Genomic DNA, 22296 nt, shown 5'->3' on the forward strand with positions numbered 1-22296 from the left:
CTTGGTTAACATCTTGTAGAAATAAGAAAATAAATATATTAATATGAATATGATAAATTCTTTTTATAATATGTTTGTATAACTAATACATAGCTTCTTAATCCCCCCCTTTTACTGAAAACACTTCCTCAACAAAACTAGTTGAATTTTCCTTCCTGTCCTGGGCTTCATGACAAAGAGATGTGGAAAACCACCTGGGTATCTGATCCCTGGGCAAACCCAGGGTTCTGACAGAGTTAACACAGCAGAGGGAAGCAGTTGACAAATAAAGGATGGTTGCTGGTGGGTAAATACTCCTGCTTCCATTTCATAACTTCTAAATCAGATTTCTTATTGCACTGAGAGTGTTCACAGCATGATCAAACCACAGTTGCCCATTATGGTAACTTCCTGGTAATGCAGTCTTGTATTCACCTTAGGATCTCTTTTTAAAATAAACTGCCTGCACTGAAGCCCTGGTGTCAGGTTCTCCTTTCTGGACAGAACCCAGACTAATTCAATTTTCCTGTAAAACGAAGTTCCAAAATATTACCTAGTATATAATAGGCACTTTATAAATATTTGTAGAGTAAATGAATGACGAATCCATTATAAAAGCAAAAACCCTTATTCTACATTTATAGATAAGTCTTATGAGTTCAAATCAGTCTTATTTATATCATCTACTACTGCTTCATTTATAACTATATATTAAATACCAGAAACACAATGTCCCAGGAGTCAATAATCTTTTTAATCCTTTTTTTAATTGACTAAAAGGATCGTGGGATGTTTATAATCAACACTTTAGAATACCTTGTATTTTAATGGGAAAAAAGACAAATTACAGTATGAAAAATTTCATTAGTGCTTTTTACTAAAACCTACTCCATTGGAAGATTAATGACTTCTGCAGTTTAACTCTAAAATTCAGGAAACTATTTTAATTTGCACTTTAAGTTCTCTTCCTTCAGAACAATGTTTATGGTCATTGAATTTCTACAAGCTTCTCCATGGGTAAAATTCAAACCAAACAGTAGGAATGAGAAGTAAATGACTTCATATATCTTGGCAAAAGTAAGGTAAGGGACCACGTTGGAGGGGTTTATAGTGATCCTTATTCCACATATTTACTTTCCTCAGCAATAAAAAGTTAGCATTTTTATTCCCCAGATTACTTCTGGCTAATGGAATCTGACACAAGGAACATCACTTCCTGGTTCTAGTTGAGTTAAACTAGGTTTATTCTGTAGGCATAGAAGTATAGGCACAGGGATTAAGTACACAGAGGAGACAGTGAATGACCTTTTATACAATCCAGTTTCTTCCCTCAATGCCTCATGCTAGGCTTGCAACTTCATTCGTTTTCCATGCACACCCTACTCTAAGTTTGTAAGATCTATGCATAATAAAATATGGTAGGTGCACTTGGATTTGCTTTTCTGCTCTTCAAATGAAATGAAATTTTGCTAGAGCCGGTGTCTTCTCTTGGTGTATTGAGAGTGTTTGGGGATGGAAGAGAAAAAAGCAAGTTACTCGTTTGGATACACAATGATAATGCTTAAGCCTCAATTCAAATTCCCCCCTGAAAATGATACTGAAATTTGTCTGAATGTTTTACATTTTGTTTTTTTTATTTTGATGACAGTTCTATGATAAACTTCTCCAGCATCTATGAAAATTTTAGCTTTTAGCGTCTCCTTGACTGAGTCTAAACAAGCAAAATGAGTAGGTGCAAATACTGGGCTAGCACATATTTTCAATAATTTATTATTCCAAGTCTCTGCATTGTACATTAAAGTATCTTGTCAGTCCTGAAGATAAAATTAGGTGTTATAAGGGAACCGTTGTATAGTCAGGTGATTTTATTTCATGAATGATTAAATAACTCTGTTGTAATGAAAAATGAAAATGTACCTTTGTGTTTAGAAATATTTTGTAGCATATTGATAAGACAATAAACTGCATTGTGAAGCTCTTTCACTTTCAATACACCTTCTCATACATTAATGCTTTTGAACTGTCCAGGAATCCCTGTGGAAAGCTGAGAAAAACGCATTTATCCCTATCACACACACTGCCGAAGCAAGGCAGTTCAGACCTGTTCATCAAGTTGCTCAAGGCACACGGTTTGTAAGGGACTGAATATAAGCTTAGACTCCGGTTATTTTTAAATTCTTAAATAAACTGTATACCAAAAGAACGAGGAGAGCCATTTCCTTCATGTAATCCAGGCTTTTTTTTCTATAAAACTTTTAAAATGAAAACATAACATAGCAATAGTCATTATTACAGCATTATGACTTTGTAATCATGAATAATGACAAAGCAGAGCACAAACTATTAATCAGACCTTATAAGAGTAATGTAAGATGGATTATGCAACTCAGTAAAAACTACCTTTTTTTTTTTTTTACCAAATATCTATTGCTGTCATTCTGAAAGACCCTCTAAGACCCTTTGAACCCCTAACTATACACAGAAGTAAATTTATCTTTTTAAACTTGTGTGATAGCAACAGCACACACACTTGAGTATAAAAAGTATAACACTTTTTAATATTACCAAAATTTTCTTTTGATATTCTCATTTGAATTAGCAGATGAAACTTTCCCATTTTTAATTAAAGATTATAAGATCACAGCTAGCATTGGGTTTAGTATAATCACATTTTAAACTCAATCAATCCAATATATTTATTCTCTCCTATCTGCTTCCTCCTTTCTCCCTGTGAGCAGTTAAAATTTTTTGAATGTTATTTTTTTTGAGAGAGAGAGAGAGACAGAGAAACAGAGAGCGTGAACACGGGAGGACAGAGAGAGAAGACACAGAATCCGAAGCAGGCTCCAGGCTCTGAGCTGTCAGCACAGAGCCCTACACAGGGCTCAGGCCCACGAACTGTGAGATCACGACCTGAGCCTAAGTTGGGTGCTTAACCCACTGAGCCACCAGGTGCCCCTCTCTGTGAACAGTTTAAATTTCTAGAAGCTTACCTATCACTTGTAGTGAGCAAAGGGTCATGGATTCACATGACTCTTTCTGGCCACACTGGCTTTGGTTTCATGATGTTTGCTCTCCTGATTTTGGCTATCATCATGTGCTGACAATTCCCAGTGTTCTTCTGACAATCCTGTTCTTCTACAGCCTCTGCTTTATCAGTGTACACTCACAATATCATCCAAATCCCAGATTTTGATTTTTCCTGGTTTGCCAGCACTTTTGAGTTCCACTTGAGAACTGAACCACAGTTACTTTAGCTTGCACTACACCTCTAAACTTAGTTGCCATTATGTTTAATTTCCTTCCTATGATGGGATGCCACCTCAGATACTCACAGTGCCTAAATTAGAGTCATATTTCCTACAATGCTGTCTTTCCTTCAGGTTATTCAAAATCTTTTTCTTTGGGAAGAAAAATATCATTTTCATTGTCATATTTACCCCATTATGTAGCTTATGTTTCATTATCCTTGATCTAAGTCATAAACCTTAAGTTTTGATCATCCATCAGAAAGTTTTAAGGAAAGATTTTGTCTACCATGTACAACCAAAAGTCATGGACTTTAAGATAACTTTTTATTCAAGAATATGTCTTCCTACCTGTTAGGAAAGTACATAGGAAAAGTGGCTATCTCTAAGATAGAAAGAAGAGCAAAGAACTAAGATGTTTAAGTCAGTGAATAGGAAGAAGGGAAAGGATCTTAATTAAACCCCCAATATTATTACTTCCCTTCATATATTCTTTTTCCTCTTATTGTTTACAAATTTAACTTTACCATTGATTAGCAGTATAATAACTGTTCCATTCCTCTTTAAACTTAGTTATTATTATTCTTGCAACAGCTTTTGCAAGTAATGCTTGCAAAATCCAGATGTTATGGCAGATTTTTTGTTGTTGTTTTTCCAACATGAAGATGACATAATCTCTGTTTTCAAGGTCCTCACAATGTTATCAGAGGTGGTCATATAAACAGATAATTAGAATGTAATACATAGAGAGTTGTAAAAAATATAGAATACAATGAGTAGAATATTCAACTTAATCTAGAGAATTTTATAGAAGTTTCATAGGGTTGGTCATTTGATCTTGTGTAAGAGAGATGAATAGGAATTTCAAAGGTGTATCAGTGTAAAGTGAGAAATAGTTACAGAGATTATTGGACAAAGTCCATTGTTGTATAGTTGGATTTCTGTACACCCATAGGCATTTTTGCATTTTATCAGGGCCACAACACCTTTTACTCTAGCATTGGAAATGTAGGAGTCAGAGGTGCGTAGGTGGCTCAGATGGTTCCTGTGTGTGACTTCGAATCATATCGTGATCTCACAGTTCTTGGGTTCAAACCCTGTGTTGGGATCTCTGCTGTTATGGAACTTGCTTCAAATCCTCTGTCTCCAAGCACCCCCAACTCCTCTCCCACTCGTGCTGTCTCTCTTTCTCTCTCTCAAAAATCAATAAACTTTTAAAAAAGAGGAATCAAAGAATTAGAAATAAACCAATGAAAAAATCACTGCAGGTAATCCTAATGCATATTTTGACAATTTGCATTTCTCTGCTACAAAGAACTGATCAACTGGCTGTTACAGAAGTAATTGGTGAATTCAGTCAAATTGGCCATCAGATTACTTGAATGGGCAAATCAATTGTTTTTATTAAGTTGAATGATAAATAGAAAGTATCGAATTGTATGTTTTATTATAAAGGCAGGAATATGTTCTCAAGTTTTACATTTCTTATTTAAGATATGGAGTCTTTTACAAAAGTGTAATATTATTGAGGGACATGTCTTTGACTCCACTTTACCAATGGAAAGATTAAGATATATCAGGGTTAAGTGACTGTTGATTGTAGTACTGCTAATAAATGTCATGCTTAGGACTTGATCCCAAGGGCTTTGACTCCAAATCAAGTATCCTTCTTCTCTATTTAATGCAGAGAAATGGAATTCTGTGTGGGGAAAATTTTAGAGCTGTCAAGAATTAAAAGGTATTCCAAGTTACGAGAAATTGTTATATCACCACAGAAACATTTCCTTGTCTTAATGATTAGAGTGGAGGTAGTATTTATAGCTTCATAGTTGAGAGATAGTTAAGGTAGATGGATGACCTTGCAAAACATTATTGGAGGTAAGGTATTATCAAGAAAAATATGTGTCATTGATCATTATCATGATGTTTCTCTAAAATTAATTAGATAAATACTTATAGGATCTCATGTGAGCTTCACTCTAATATTAGCTGGATGATATAGAATCCTGAGGTACATGTGATTTTCCCAGTTGAATAAAAGCGTTTATTAAGGTACATACCAAATGACTGGTACAATTGGAAACAGAAAAAAATGAAGGATGAATTTTCTCTTTTTGAAATATTTTCTTTCTTTCCCTCTCTCTCTCTTTCCTTTCCTTTCCTTTCCTTTCCTTTCCTTTCCTTTCCTTTCCTTTCCTTTCCTTTCCTTTTCTTTTTCCTTGTCTTTCCCTTCTCTTCCCTTCTCTTCCCTTCTCTTCCCTTCTCTTCTCTTCTCTTCTCTTCTCTTCTCTTCTCTTCTCTTCTCTTCTCTTCTCTTCTTTTCTTTCTTTCTTTGCTACAAGCATTGGTTGAATGCTACTGCATGGGCACTAGTGCATGAACATTAATAAAAAACAATGTCTAAAATATGGTCTGTCTCCTGGCAAAGTTACCCATCTAGTGAAAGGGGCAGATTTACACTTATTCAAGAATTAGAATATTATGTTCTCACTTGTGAGTTTCTAACTAGAATTGCACAGTCATGTAGAAATGGAAAATAGCTGATCAGTTTAATCTATTAACTGAATTTGGCAGAACTCAAATCTCTATGGATAAGTGAGAGAAATAAATCTGGTGCAACTGTGATACCTGGAGATCTCAGGCCTGTCTCGTCCTGCCCCTCACTCTGCACATTGTAGAAGACTACTGCTCGCAGAAGTTCAAGCTAAGCACTGCCAAATTACTGCCACCCCCTGTTTTTTTTTTTTTTTTAGGAACGTGGGAATTAAAGGTTTTTGTGTGAAATTTCCCAAACTTTACAAGTGGCAAATAAATTACACTTTCAGAAAAGATTGTACAGACAAAATAAAATAATTGTGGCCTTCGGTTTGCAAACCTTATTCTTTTTTAAATTATGTAGGATAGGAATTATAATGGGGTGCCTGGGTGGCTCAGATGGTTGGGTGTCCGATTTTGGCTCAGGTCATGATCCTACAGTTTGTGGGTTCAAGCCCCATGTAGGACTCTTTGCTGACAACTCAGAACCTGGAGCCTGCTTCAGATGTGTCCTTTTCTCTCTGCCCCTCCCTGGCTCGCTAGCACTCTCTCTCTCTCTCTCTCTCTCTCAAAAATAAATAAACATTAAAAAATTTTTTAAAAAGATTGGAATTATGACATATGATAACACTTTTTAAGTGTTAAGACCTCAACTTTGATCAAAATTGAATTTGTTTCTGGACTTAGAAAATTTGTGTAACTATCAATTGAGAAGTAAAGCACTCAAAAGAAGAGAAGAGAGGATGGGAGGAAAAGGAGTTGAAGAGGGAATGAAAGACAAAAATCAAGTAGGGGAGGGGAAGAAAATTATCTCTTTGTTCACACTCTTTGTGGTGGCTCCATTTGCACTCTCAAATTTACTGAAAGAGGAAAAAAGCTTTTGTTATTTTTTTAAGGAATCAATTGAAGAAATACTCTCAACTTGAAATTTTCTTATGAGTGGTCAACAGATGTTTCTCCAACTTAGTGAGTTTACTTAAATGTCAGAGGCTGGACATTTGTATATAAAATCTCTCTTTAGACAAAAAGAAGCAAATTAGAGGAATCTCTTACCAGTGTAAATATTTCAGACTATAATAAACTCCATAATGCTGTGGCATAAAATTCTTGGCCAGAACACATTAACTTGTTCTCTCTAATTTCAATAAGAGTAGTATTTTCCCTTTTGAGTTTGAAATAACAAATCACACAGCACAAAAATTCTCTAAATGTAGGAATCATTTTAAACTCTGACTCTTTACCATGTGAGCCTCATTCCTAAGTAGTAAAATGACAGACTATTAACTTTGTTTTCCACTTCGAGTCATGACTTGACTTTCAAAACATTTTGGTCAAGCAGACTCAAAGTCTCCTTGCAGAAGAAACATCGAGGAATCCTGTACTTCTCTGTTTTACAATTCCCCCTCAGGGCAGGGCACATCCAAGTGACCCTGGCTTTTGACAAACCTTAGCTGAACAAAATGTAACAAGCCCTGTCTGTTTTGAGCAGAATTTTCTATTCTGACAGATACAGCTCAGGAGCATTTGATGTCTGCTTGCTGGTCATAGATAATGGTGCATCTTGGGACCATTGTCATTCCTGTCAATAAGAAGGCCTGGGGGGACATGCAACAAAGCTACCTTTTGATTCACCGTTTTTCTTTCCTTCCCAAGACATTTGTAAGCCTGTGGTCAGCTAGGTCATTTTATTTTATCCTGATGTGCCTTGATAATAGCATGATGTCTACAAAAAATTTGACAGGCCATCGATGTCTATTTCTCTGACTCCTATGTTGTTTTTCAGTCCTTCTCAATGTCAAACATACTTTGAAAGCTACTGATTATGTTGGTTGGGACTGTATTTGACAAGACATCTATTCTTTGATAAAATTAAACTCAGGGGGGTTGATCTTGGAATTTAAGGTAATTTTTTGAGCAACACAAGAGACTGTTGCTTTACTGCTGACACTCAATAAATGTTTGAAAAACTGTGAGTGCTTTTTGGTTCAGATAAACTATGCCTTTTAGTATGAATTTTGAAGATTGGAACAAGAGGAAGCTCATAAGTGAAGAAAAAACAAATTATTACTGCATCTGTTAAAGTGAGATCTAATCTCCCATTTATTGAATTAGGAAACTCTACTGCAATTATGGCTAAAAACTGTACATGAATTTCTATATATAAAAAAAGGAGTTTGCATAGAGGTCAGTCTTACAGAAGAGACTCTTAGTTGGGAGGATATGTGTATACGTATATGTGTTTATGTGTGAGTATATATTCTCACACCCAAGTATATGTGTACACATATGTAAATACATGCATATATAACACTTATATGTCATGAAATTTTTTTAAAAATTGCATATAATGTGAATGTCAAAAGGAATATGCAAATATCATGATAGTAAGTCTTCAAATATAATACTATATGGGGGTTTAGAGGGTTTTAACATCTTGTTTCTTGTCAAATCCTCTGGATGCCATTTTCCCTACTTTATAGATAAGCAAACAAAGGCTTGGAAAACTTGTGAGGGTTTTCCCATTGACACAGAAATTGACAGACCTGAGAAATAAAACCAAGTACTTTGCATCAACTCCAAAATTCTTTCCTTCACAACACAATTAAGGTGTGTAAAGTTCTTGGCACATAGTAAGAGTTCAATAAATGGCAATGTGCATTGTCAGAATTATGTAGCATATGTTGAGAAATTCCTGTAGTTCACTTTATTTCATATCTTCTACTAGGAAAGAAAAAGATGTTTTCTTAAATAATATGAATGAATTATTTATTCATATATACAAAAGCAGCTTTAAGTACAGTTCCATCCAGATATTTGAACATAATAGTTAACTAACTTAAAATCAAATCTAAGTAATTATTGTGTCAGAAATAAATATTTCTTTAGGCTACTAATGGAGTAACAGTACCTTATTGATAATGACTTCAAATGCTAGCTGATTCTCAGTCTTTGTATGGTATCATGACCTTTGGATAAGAACAAGGAAATTATACCTGGAAGTTAGATATATTTTTAAATTACAACAAGGGGAATTTTTTCTGAATCCTTACACTATTTTGTTTTGATCAAAGATACTAAACTTCTCAAATCATCATGTTCTACAGAACATGTGTCTTTGGCTGAGTATACCTGTGTGAGGAGAATATACAGAAAAAGAACCATACAAATGGAGTAGATAGGTTCATACTGAAAAAAAATAGGTCATGATCCCACAAATTAGCATAGCAAAACTTTTCTAATTAAAGAGACAAGTAGAATCCTCAGAATATGACCTTAGTAGTGGAGCAAAGTTAGCCATTGACAAAAGGATTCTATGGCTTGCCCAAAACACTTAAAATGAAACTTCAGAAAGATCCAGCATATTCCAAGAACTTACCTGAAGTTACTTGTTATCTCCAAGAACTTACATTGAACTTTTGTTTATAAAGTGCATATTAGTTTTTGAAAATACAATGAAACTCAGTGACCAACAATGGAAAATTTTAAATGTGTTGGTTACGTTCAGGAATGCAAGGTAGATTTAAATTTTAAAATCAAGTGAATTACTTTATTAACAAATTAAAATTTTTAAAAATAGGTGCAGAATTCAAGTTCAATTTAAAACTTTATTATATTTTATATACCAGTAACAATGGAATTAAAATTGAAATTAAAAGTGTGAAAAACATTCAGTTCAGTACTTAAGAATAAACTTAATAAAATATATGTAAGATTTATACTTCAAAAATTACATAAAGTTTCTAGGAGAAATTAAATGAAACCCACCTATAGAAGGATATTGTGCTTATATATAAGAGAAATCATCATTTTGTTAAGTTTATTTATTTTTGAGACAGAGAGAGAGACAGAGAGAAGACAGACAGAGAAACAGAGCATGAGCAGGAGAGGGGCAGAGAGAAAAGGAGACACAGAATCTGAAGCAGGCTTAGGACTCTGAGTTGTCAGCCCAGAGCCCCATGCTGAGCTCGAACTCAGTGAACTGTAAGATCATGGCCTGAGCTGAAATCAGACACGTAGCTGACTGAGGCACCCAGCAGAATTATTGTTATTAAAATGAAAATGATATACGATCAATGAATCTACATATGTCATTTATCTATACATTCAACATAGTCTCTATCATTTCCCATCAGGTTTTGGTTTGGTTTGGTTTTTGGTTCAGATTGGTAAAATGGTTTTAAAAAGCAAAGACTCTAGCACAGGCAACGTAATTCTGTGGGGAAAAAGAACAAAATTGGAGATATTAGAATACTAGGTTTCTGGACATATTATAAGGTTACAATAACCAAGAGTGTGTGACATTGACATGGGTAAACATACAGGTCAATGAAACAATACAGATTCTATTACATAGGTGCTCAGTTGAGTTTTAATATTGGTGCCAAGACAATTCAGTGGGAGAAATTTAGTCTAATTATACTTATCCTGAGTTTAATCTATTACAGTTTTCAAATTCAGAATAATCCCCCCATCAGTTCCAAAGACTTTCTAGGGATCTGCAAACTGAGAAAACTTTCCCATGTGGACCTCCTTTTGCAACTCTTAGATGTGACTTTCTCCTAATCTGGTAAGTCATATACTATTTTCTACTCTCTCCATCATGAGATATTGTGAGTTAAATGATTAAATATATCTCTTAGCTTAGACAAATTCAAGTTTTCATTCCTCTTTCTTGTTCTTCTTATAGTTTTGAGACGAGTTTTGAAAGAAGAAAAAGGCATTTCTAACATATTGAAATTTATTTTTATTCCTGGTCCTACTTTGCCTCTGAATTCCACACAGTAATTCAATTTTGAAGTTAAATATTTTTACCTGTATATTGGAAGATGATATCAGTCTATTTTTACAGGTTTTGGAACTAAACTGCTTGGGATTTCTGCAAATGATCACATACTCTATTTCTAGTTTCTTCCTTTGCAATAATCACTGTAATAGCCCGGGCTTAGTGAGCTTGTGTCGCATGCCAGGCATTGGTTCATAGACTTAGGTGACATTAACTCTTATGTGGAGTGGGTGATATTATCCCAGCTTAAGTGATAGAATTAAAGGAACCTGAGATAAAAAGAGCTTAAGTAGCTGCCTAAGGTGAAACAATCTGTAAGTAATTTGAACCCAGGTAGTTTGACTTTAGACTCTGAAAATCGTCCTTCCTTCCTTCCTTCTCTCCTTCCTTCCTTCCTTCTCTCCTTCCTTCCTTCTCTCCTTCCTTCCTTCTCTCCTTCCTTCCTTCCTTCCTTCCTTCCTTCCTTCCTTCCTTCCTTCCTTCCTTCCTTCCTTCCTTCCTTCCTTCCCTCCTTCCTTCCTTCCCTCCTTCCTTCCTTCCCTCCTTCCTTCCTTCCCTCCTTCCTTCCTTCAAGCTTGATTGGCTTATAGCAAATGCTGGGAATAAACTAAAAACATAAGCACAGTATTTGAGCTCAGGAAGCTGTGAGAAGGCAGATAACTAAGCAGTACACACTTGACTGCATAATTACTAAGTGCTTATCACACAAAGGAAATGTACAGGTACCATGAGAGTGTAAAACACATCAGCTAACCTAGTCCTAATGGCCAGGGAAGGTTTGCCTGAGAAAGTGGCACACAAACCAAAAATGAAGGACAAGAAGGAGACTCTCATGGATTTATTAAAAATTCTTGGATCCATACAATGTAAGTCAAGTAAAACTTTTAAAAGAGACCTTATATCCGTTAACACAGTTTCAGGGAAAAACTAAAATGAAATGACATTATAGTATAATTTATGAAAGCCTCTATACATTTTTGGGACACGACCTAACCTTTCTGAGAGTCAGTTGCTCATCTGTAATCGCTTTTAACAAAATTCCCCACACGTTTGCTGAGAGGATGAAATGAGATAGCCTTTCAAAGAGGAATTGTTTATTTCTTGTTCCCATTTTTAAATATCAATCATTTTTTCATCTCACATAAGGACTTGTCATCTCCGTCAACAGCCATGCGAGCAAACTGTTACCTGCACCAGAACTACCAGAACAGCACCCCGTTATCCAGCAAATCCCCACACACGCCGACAACACCCATCCTATTTCTTCGCAATCAGTTTGCTCACTTCTTGCTGGCACGGTTATTATTTTCACTCCTCTTTAAAGAACAGAAAGAAGAGAGTAGTGAACTTAGGAAAGAATAATAATTTGAGACTGAGAAAATCTGGAAGTCAGGAAATGTAAACCAACCCCGTTTCTTTTCCTCACCCAGTACCTTGAGTCTCCGGACAGGCAGACTCACTTCACAGCCTTCCTTACCAATTTGGGCTTTCCCTTGGGAGCCTTAAGCTCCACGATGTTTTTCAGGTAAGCCTGGTCTTCTTGGAACAGAGGTTCAGGTTGCCTTATATTTTTCTAAGCCTCTCCCATCTTTTATTTATCAGGACACATTCTATGGTTATCTCGTTTATTCCCTAGTTCTTTCTTCCACGTGCTAGTGACCCCACACCGTGTTTACCTCCACTCTTGTGATCTGCCCTGTGTGCCAGTGCTTTAAAATGTTTATCTTTTGCAATATAATAGTTGTCTAATGAATGAATCCATGAGAGAGGTTAATAGGATAGGCTAAGAATTGTATCTTTCAGCAGTAGACTTCTGCTTGTTTCCATAAAATATTGCCAGACTCTGAGGTCAGTAAATATGACATTTTGTCTATATCTGCACATTTGATGTATTGGTATCTTTCTTTTATTGCTAATATTTTCCATTTTATCTCTTAGAGTTCATTCATATTAACTTTGGGTAACCCTGGAATTTAAATAGGATTAAGAAAAAAGGAGTCCAAAAGATCACATGTTTATTAAAAATTTTATAGGATGACATCTCAATGTCTGAGGTAGACTAGGTGTTTAGAAAATATCTGTAACTCTTATCTCTTTCCAGTCATTTCCTTGGTATTTCCTCTGGTACTGGTTCTGATTAATTCTTCCTGATTGTTTGAAAGCACTTCTGTCCACAATCTGGTCTAAACTTTTGCTTTCAAACATCATCTCTTAGGGCTTTTTCATATATATAATATGCTAAGAGTTATAAACAATTTAGCATGTGTAAACCACTTAATGTATGTGTCAAAAAAAAAAAGCCCTACCAATTTTATCAAAATTAAAAAAAGAATTTATCATGATATAAACTTACCAAAATAAAACATGATGTTATATCATACTTATTATAAACAGTATTAGTTATTAAATATCAGGATATCAGAAGCAAAATTATTTAGTTTTTGTTTTTTCACAGAAATATTTACATCTGGTCTGTGGACAGTTTGGGCTATTTGTCAGTGTCCACATCAAGTTGGTTTCTTTTGTCATTCAGTTTGTGTATTCAACAAGGCAACTTTAACTCAGAACTCCTTGGTAACTAATCAGTTAAGTGAACAAAAGTGTTTGTAGCACAACTATTATTTGTTTAGAAGCATTCTAGGTACTTGAATACATCAGGTCTGTAGAATATAGCACACAAAATTTCCAATCTGTGAGGAACTTATATGTTAAAGGGGGAAGACAGGCAATAAGTGATATATGTAACCAACAAATAGATTATCTAGTACATTAGAGAGTGGTAAGTGCTACACATCAGAACAGGGTAAGAGTAATGAGCTGAGGTTTTCATGGCAGTCCTGGTTGAAAAGTTGAGATAAGGAAACTTTGATAAGATATTCAGGCAAGTGGATATCTGAAGAAAGTGATCCAAGCAAAGTGAGTAGCTACAGTAATGGCTTAAGATTGGCAGGTCCAAAAAACATTAATGAGACCAGTGAGTCTGGATCAAAGTGAGAATGAGGTAAACAATAAGAGAATAGACATTCAAATGAAACATGGAATGCTCATCAGAGACCAATGTGTAATAAATACTAAACCAAGCAGCATATCATTTATGTTCTTGAGATTTGGTGATGGAAGACAACACTGATAAAAATCATAACTGACATATAACTGACATGAAAGTGCCTGTATTGAGAAACCTTGTATTTTCACCTAAATTATTGTAAAGTTGAACTGATTAGTATAATACTTTTATCAAATGCACAACCTTCTAGGCAGTATGACCTAAAAGGTAGCAAAGAATGAACACAGAATTGTTCCATTTAGTACTGGATGACATCTCTTCATATTTAGTAGTCACATTTTCAATAATATGTAACTAATTAATTTTACCAATGGGTAAGTGAAGGTAAAGTTTAAAAAAGAAACAATAAGAATAAAGAATGAATTCACTTCTTTTTGGGTTAAAAGTTAAAAACACCCATACTATACCCAGAAAACAATAGCTTCATGCCTTTTGACATGTTCATTATATCCATTTGAGTTTTCTTGAAATCAGAGTAGGCATTTTTTCTGCCATTTTCAATGCCTTGAAAGGACTTATTTTTGTCTCATCCTTGATGCGCAACTTTCCCTTCAAAATAGCATGCTTCAGGGTGAAAAATAAAGATATTCCCTGCTCAGAGTGTATGTAATTGTACATAATTGTACCATTGTGGATAATAAGATTGTATGTAGTCTCAGTTTCCAAACTTCTGTTCAACATAGAATCAAACTTCTAGGTATATTGTTGAATGCCAATTGACTGCTGCAAAGAACGTAAAGGAGGAATAGTGATTCAGGTGTAAACTTTTTTATTGACTTAACTGATCTTTTCTTGTCATACTCTTCAATGGTCCAGGAGTCCTAATCCCAAAGCGCTTTTTGAAATCCATGTGATAGGCAAGAAAATCATCTTATTGTGAATGATATATCCCTTTCCTGTAGCATGATTTTTAGTGGTGAATAGAGACCTTCTTCCACAAGCTTACATGTCACTTGCATATTTTCATTCACTGAACCTTGGTGTTCTTCTTTGCTGTAAAGCAAAGTACTTGATGGTTCACCTCCGTAATAGTAGTTGCTCTTTAGGCTATATTACACTGAATTGATACATTACCTATCAAAGGGAGCATGTGGCACAGAAAATTTTGCCTGTAATAGATTTATCTTTATATTTAACTTTTTTTGCTAGTTTATGAGAGCTTTCTGTGCTCTGTTAGGTAAAAGAAGGGGAGAAATGTTGAAGTCTTTCTGCCCATAGCAGACAAGACAGTGGATATTAGAGATTGGGGTGCTGATGGTCCAATAAAATTTAATTTTCCAACACCCGTCATAAGGACTCCTTTCTTTAGTTTTTCTATTTCATGTTTTTGAAAAACTCATCATAACTGCAGTTTGTTGTTTTAGTACCTAACAGATTTGTATTGTTTGCTGACCTCAGCTCCTATAAACAATATGCTTTCTTATATTTATTAGTTTCTTTTCCACCTTTTAGATGTCAGTTCACCATTTGGTATCATTGATCCATTTTGTTTAATTAGTGATGCACAATAGCACAATGATAACCAAAAGAATTTTTAAGAAATCTAACAATAACATACAGATGACATATAACCTCATGTAAAAGAAATTGTGCCCTATTCACTAAATGCTGGTTGAGAATATAACCTCTGCAAAACACAACAGTCCTTTAAAATATAAATGTTATTAGGAGCTTCCAGGCACCTGCGTGGCTTTGTTGGTTAAGCATTTGGCTCTTGATTTTGGCTGAACTCGTGATTTCTCGGTTGTGAGAAGAGACCCCAGTTGGGCTCTGCTTTGGGTCCCATGCTCTGCTTCAGATTCCCTCTCTCCTCTCTACCTGCTCTCAGATGCTTACATGCTCTCTCTCTCAAAAGAAAACCTTCCACAATTTCTGCAGAAAATATACTTAATTTCATATTTATTATATGTGTTTTTCACTGATTTTTAAATTGCTGAGAATATTTAGCATCACTTGAAAGGCCACTGGGAATTACCACAGTAAATACAGTAAATACCACAGATTTTGAGAATATCCTATGCTTTTGTTGAAATAGACCTTTCTGATTACTAAATAATAGCTTAGAATTTTCTTTGCTGATATCATGGACTCAATTTGAAATGCCTCTATTTCTCTTATCTTTCACTTTTCTGATTGCTGAAGTTCATCATAACCTTCAAGGCCTAGTTCAAATGCCATCTTCTCCACTAATTCTTCCCTATTCCAGAAGCAAGGATAAAATATTACCTCATATGTATTCTCATAGCAAACAGTTGGTGTTTCTCTTATAGCACCTACCACATTTTGTATTGCTTTCTTTCATTCACCTTTTGAGGTAAAAAAATTTAATTTTTCAGTGCTAGAGGTAATAAGTTATAGAGCAGGGAGTAGACCCTAGATTTGTCAACTCCCAATCAGGGCTCTGTCTCCTATACTGGACAAAGCTACCTCCTAAATCTCCATCAAATTGCAGACATTTCATTTCCATTATTCTTATTTCTTATTATTTTGTTTACATTTCTGTGTTTTTTTCCTATTCCAGCTTCCTTTCAGATTGTAGATTACAATATACACAATGGACCAAAGAGCTAGTGCTTATTGTTATTTTTGTGTGTGAAGGACTTAAAAATACTCAACTCCACAGGCAATGAAGGGTGTTTAAATGATGATAAAGAAAGAGGAGGATGGATAGGGAAGCAGAAGAAGAAAGAAAAGGAGACAGTGGCAGGGAATGAATAAAATAACAACCATTACAGTGAATCTTTATGTCCTTTCAAAGGTTCCATACTCCTACCTTTGTTCTGGAGGTAGGGAGGGGAGGATTATTAACAAATCCATAGAGCAAGTTGTGTTTGTCACCAACAGGGAATCTCCATTAGATGGAGTTAGCTTCCTAATTACATTGGTGGGAATGAGGGACACATATTTGGCTGGGAAGGGCGATGTTCGAATATAGTTCTCAAGCAACTGAGAAAAATGGTTGCTTCCATCAGTCCTTCTGAATATCCCTGAAAACAGTATCTTGCAGAACAGTAGCTTATATTCCCCCTCTTTGTGCCCTTCAAATTCATTGTTTTCATTTTCCTGTTTATTCCAAATATGAAACTCAGAATTTGTTCCCTTTATGACTGCAATTCCATTTGTTTTGTTTAGGTTTATTTTCTTCACTTGTAAGTCTTCATTATATTTTAAGCTCTTTATGGAAGCTTCTAATTAGTTTCAAAGTGGCCAGAGGTCAAGACAGTTGCTCGATTCTTCACACATGACACCATTAACCCCAAAGAGCTGGCTGAATATCTAGCACTATGCCATGTGTCTGAACAAAGCAAACCTTTAAGAGACTGCCATCTTTGAAATTATGTATGTGCTGGAGTTTACTTTGAACTGACACTGTTTACCCTCTGCAGTTACAGAAATAAACAGAAGAATTGCTAAATACTAACAGTTGCATTTGATTCTTGATATTTCTTGGCAACTAATCACAACTCCTCTACAAGACCTTACCCATGAATGTAAATGGTTGACAAGAAGGTAATATGTAGCTATCTGAGCCTCTTACATATTTAATGATCCCTACATATAGAGCCCAAAAGTAGACTGAGAGTAAAATGTCAATGCAGAAAAAAGGCAATGGCTAATGAAGTTTATCAACCAACATCATAGCAGACTTTTAATGACCTACTAACAGGGAGATTCCGTATTGATGGTTTCTGTTTATGATATTATTTACCAAAAAGTTTGAAAAAACACAGTTCTTTTTCAGGCCAGCCAGCCAAAAAGAAAATGGCACATATAACCTTTCTGATCTCTTTGTTACTTTTTTCCTAAAGTCATGTCTGCTTTTGGTTTCATAGTATTAAATTAGTTTGAATATGAATGTAGAAGACTTTTGTAGAATCAGAGGAGCATGCACTGGAAAGGGCTTGAAAAGCACAAGTTGAAACCTAAGATCTCCAAGTTAAACCCAAATTAAAATATGTTTTGTTAAGCTAATAGACTTACTTTAAAAAAAATGAATTTGCATACCCTTAGGCTGAACTTGAGCCAACACTTATCCAAATCCCCACATCCTTTTGTGATGCATCTCACCTGAATCACACAAATGCAAATGTCTGCAATCTGCATGTACTCATCATTTTATGAGGAAGGAAACTGAGACTCAGTGTGTGTCATTAGCATTCTCCAAACCTTATGGCTAGTTAAAGTAGAGTTATGACTTTATAACCTAAGGTCCTGGGTTCCCAACTCAGAGCTTTAACTGTGTTTCAAAAGTTTGAATGTGATGGAATAAGTATCATGTAGGATGGCATGACTGTTGCATGTAATTGGATTTTTTTTTTCTCAAAATATTGGAATTCTCAGAATAGGTGTCTCAGAATTGGTAGAGAGATCCTGGCTTAGATAATGGTGAAGTTGATGTCCCTGAGTGTACACTCAAATTTTTCCTCAATTAAACAGGATTAATGAGATATGACTACATCTTCTGACTGTATCTTCCTTCCTACCAGAAATGCCAGTGAAGCACAGAGAATGAACATTTCCAGCCACATTCACCCACGTCTCATCTGAAGAAATATGCAAGAGGCCATGATAGACACTGGTAATGTATAAACATGTTCACATTTTTGATGAGAGGAGCTGAGAAGTGAATTTACCAGCATTCAAGAAAACCCAGAGATGCAAAGGAATACACAGACCATTATCATGAATATGAGGGACAGTGTAAGCTATAAAGTGATTGTGAGATGCATTTCGGAGAAAGAGAATTGGTGAAAACCAAAAGTTTCTTTCCCACATTGATTTGTTTTTGGCACTTTAAACTAACAAAATCAAATTTACAAAGGGTGTATCCTTTAGCATAACATGTAGGTTAACCAGAGAAATCCCTTACCCGTCACACTTTCTGATACAGTGGAAGCAGCTTTTGGAAACAGAAGCACACTATTGAAATGGTCTGTTCATCTAAATTTATTTTCTCTTGTTAAAAATTCCTCCTCTGGATCACAGTCTCACTTGACTCCTTTGGCATCAAAGAAATGCTTAAAAGCATAAAATTGAAAATGAAAGACAAGATGCTTAGTAATCTGCTCTGTGTGCCAAGCTAACAGTGGACTGTCAAGGCCAAGTGTTTCCCTGCAGATGATTCATTGACAAGAGGGGCCAGCATAGACATAAGAGGAACCAGAACTCTGAAATCCTTAGACCTCAAATATTTTACCAGTAAATATGAGAATTTATCTCTCTAAGTGTCTTTTCCATTCCCCTTTCATCAGCAATTAATGTTTATTTTCTTTCTTCTTAAGATGTTTCTGCCACTATTTGTTTAATGGTGTGTATATGCTTTTATAATAAGCGTGTTATCACTTTGTATAATTATTATGTGTGATTAATCTTGCATGTTCTGGAAAACTGTTAGATTTTCTTATTTAACCAGAAGAAATGTCTTTAAGTCTTTGTGTTATTCACATATAATGCAAGTTGACTAGCACTCCTGAGAATGAAGCAAAGGATGAAAAGTCTGTTTAAAAGTCTGTGCTGAAGTAGCTGAGGAGGTGGCATTATTTTCTCTCCTTATGCCCATCCCTGTGGTAGTTGGTAAGTACAGAAGAATCTTACACGTGACACAAGACTATTTTGGATATCAGAGTATTAGGTATATTATATTTTACAACAGGATGAATTGCAAAACATGATAATGCTTCTGATAATAAAATAGGGATGCTATTGTTATAAAAATATTTATGACACAACTCTTGGTGCCTGGATACCAATCCAAGGGCTTTGATATTAGATAGATGGATGGATTTTAGATGGATGGATGGATGGATAGATAGATAGATGGATAGAGAGATAATAGATGATAGACACACACACACACACAGAGGACTATCACATATCCATACAAGACAAATAATAAATTACCATTTTAACAAAAGAGGTATTTCTCTTCAGATTTTCAGCTTATGAATTGCAAAATCATCTCTCTTAGTAGCATTAGGACTTGACAATGACAAATGCTGCTGGCCAGATTTCTGTCCACATTACATTGAACAAAAAAGCCAAGCACATCGACAGCAAAATATCGACTTTTATTCTAACCAAGATGGAAGTGTGCACCTTGGGAATGACACAGTCATAGGCTCTACTGTAAAAGTGACACCTCAGTCCACAAGAACAGGGGCTTTGTCTCCAGTTTATGGGATGGCTGGGAGCAAGCAGGGCTACACAATCAGATCCAAAGTGAGAAAGTGATGGAAGAGCTTAAGCTCCATGTGTCCAGTTCCCCACCTCAGACGCACCAGACAGATGTCTCACTGCATCTTCATAGGAAGTCATTCTTAAATTCTCCTTCAAAATCTTTTGTCAGTATCTGATTTCAAGGCCATTCTTCTGTGATCATCTCTCTTGCACTTGAAGTCATCATTACACAGTGTCTTTATTCTTGTCTAAACTTTATTTCATCACACTGATCTTTTATGCTGATACCTTTTACTTTTTAAATTTGTTTTGGTTTAAATATTTCACTCTCACAAATTTCCAAATTCTATTAATTACACTAGCTGTTGAGAATAGCATTTTAAAAGACACTTTTTAAAAATTCTTCTCTAAATGTTTCTTGGCTTAACAGCACTAAAATAAATTTTAGTAAATATGATCAAAGTAGAGATAGCATACAGAAGAAACAAATTACAAAACCATGCACGTTGCTTATTAAATGTACACATAGGTAATGATATTGGGAATTACACTTCCACAGCAGCCAGTGTCCCTTCTTAATGAAAAGAACCTCTTAGAAATAAAATAGTGATTCCCCCATATTAGATGTTAATAGGTAATACTGAGTGAACAGTGTTCCACCTATATTGAAAGTTTTAATGTGACAAATCATTGTACTTTTTGCTTATTAACTTCTCTAAAATAGGTTGGATTGATGGCAATACTATTCACAGGGGGTAATGCATAACTAAATTGTTTCTATGTTTTGCTTTAATACCACTTGAAGTATAGAAACAAGTCTTATTGGGCTTCCCCTCCTGGAAGCTGTGTTATGGGAAAAAGATATTTTAAAACAGTTTCAGCAAGCTAAGGATATTCATTTTTCATGATTATTAAAAATGAAACAAGTTATGTTGTGTGCATCAATCCTCCATTAGTAGCAATTCTAATAATTTATGTTGTAGAGTGATGGTCTTGTTTATATTATTATTTAATGAAACGAATGGATTCTTGATCCATGAACAGATATCTATGAACAGATATCTATATCCATATCTATGGATAAATATTCTTTGGTTGGAAAACATTGAAGATATTCTACAAAATTTATATGGTTTTCCATGCTAAATTTGGCAGATGCATAACAGAATCATTATTTACCTCTTGAAAACCAGTTAAATATTGGACGCCTCCAATGTCTCATTTTTGTGTTTTTCTTTGACTTTTTCTTCTACTGGAAAAATGTTGCATTTCATTCTTGCACAAGCCATAGGATTATTAAAAATGACCAATATTTCATACAAATAAACAAATATGCCTGCTTTGTTCACATCTGGTTCACAGTTGGAATTAAACTGGTCTTATACCTGACAAAAACATCATGAGATCTTTCCTTAGTGCATATGTTTTTGATAGATGCTTTAACTTCAATAAACTTATTAACTCAGCCTGCACTTATAATTATTTATATTCACTTAGTTTTTATCACTTAATGATACTTAAATGAAAAATATCAAATGTAACTCATTAACCTTTACATAATTTATAATTTTATTACATCAGTAAACACAGTTTAATTAAAATGACTTTTTTTTACCATAACATTTAAGATGAAGGAAGCATTGTACTCTTTTACATTCATGTATGAGCTCCTTCATTAGGATTACTACTTGAAAATGTTTCTCTGCCATTGCAGCTGTACCATTAGAATATCCTTGTACCCAACATTTCCCTTCTGAACTACATTTGTTGGCAATGAAATAAGTCATTGTTTAGAGTGCAGACATAGTTGTGTTTGTTAAAAATGAATTAAGCAAAGAGAGAGAAAGAGAGATCTTCCATCATAAAATCATCAAGTTTAAATCTGCATATTCAATGCAATCCCTATCAAAATAACACGAGCATTCTTCACAGAACTAGAACAAACAATCCTAAAATTTGTATGGAACCAGAAAAGACCCCAAATAGCCAAAACAATTCTGAAAAAGAAAACCAAAGCTGGAGGCATCACAATTCTGGACTTCAAGAAGTACTACAAAGCTGTAATCATCAAGACAGTATGGTACTGGCACAAAAACAGACACTTAGATTAATGGAATAGAATAGAGAACCCAGAAATGGACTCACAAACCTATGGCCAACTAATCTTTAACAAAGCAGGAAAGAATATCCACTGGAATAAAGACAGTCTCTTCAGCAAATGGTGTTGGGAAAACTGGACAATGAATGCAGAAGAATGAACTTGGACCACTTTCTTACACCATACACAAAAACTCAAAGTGGTGAAAGACCTAAATATGAGACAGGAAGCCATCAAAATCCTACAGGAGAAAGTAGGCAAAAACCTCTTTGACCTTGGTGGCAGCAACTTCTTACTCAACATGTCTCCAGAGGCAAGAGAAACAAAAGCAAAAATGAACAATTGGGCCATCATCCAGATGAAAACTTCTGCATGGTGCTGGAAACAATCAACAAAACTAAAAGGCAAC

The sequence above is a fragment of the Suricata suricatta genome, chromosome 3 (assembly GCF_006229205.1).
Source record: "Suricata suricatta isolate VVHF042 chromosome 3, meerkat_22Aug2017_6uvM2_HiC, whole genome shotgun sequence".
NCBI lineage: Eukaryota > Metazoa > Chordata > Mammalia > Carnivora > Herpestidae > Suricata > Suricata suricatta.